The following is a 797-nucleotide window of genomic DNA, read 5'->3' as shown; positions in this document are numbered from 1 at the left end:
TCTTTGTGGAGTCCTTGCTGGATCTAGTGTTGGGCTTGAGAACTATAGGTTTTAGATTCTTGAAAGAAGTCTCTCCAACCTTATTCCTCCTTTCTGGCTTGTGCTCCATAATGATTGGTTCAACCTTTGTGCTATGTTTCACAGATATTGATTTATCTTGTGTTGAGCCAAACACTTGTTGCACCCTTTCATCAATTCTCCTCATTTGCTCTTTCACTTGAATTTCAGCTGCTGCTAGCTGGATTAGGTCAATTCCATCAGGCTTTCCTTTGATTTGCATAATTGGAGAAGTAGTGATGGCAGGAACTAGCACTTTAGATATCTGGATTTTTGTAGATGGCTCTCCTTCCCCTTCCCTTTTTCTCTCCCCCTTTTTGTTATCATCAAGGAGAGGGGTCAAGCCTTGTGCCTTTGCCAGCTGCATAAGTAGACTTTTTTGAGATTGTTGGTTGTGAAGAATGCTGGCCACAGAATTTTCAATAACTTGGACTCTGTCTTCTAACTTAGCCAGCCTCTTTTCAGTATTTGAATCCTTTTTCAATCTCAACAATAAGTCCTTCATTGTACCATAGGGCATGACTGAATCCAATTTTTCAGAATTGTAGGATTTCAAGTCAGCAATATCCTTCTTGAGTTCATCCACACTCAGATTCTGTCTTACTTGCTGCAACTTCATGAGATGCAGTGAGTCCAGGTGAGCTGTAAGGATTGCCTTGGTACCAGCATGTGAAGTTTTCTGAATGGCCTGTTGGATAGTACTGATTTATTTGACTAAGGAGACATTGAATTGCCCTGAT

Source organism: Apium graveolens, chromosome 9 (genome assembly GCF_009905375.1).
Source record: "Apium graveolens cultivar Ventura chromosome 9, ASM990537v1, whole genome shotgun sequence".
NCBI lineage: Eukaryota > Viridiplantae > Streptophyta > Magnoliopsida > Apiales > Apiaceae > Apium > Apium graveolens.
The sequence above is the reverse complement of the archived record's forward strand: the minus strand, read 5'-3'. Positions refer to the sequence as shown.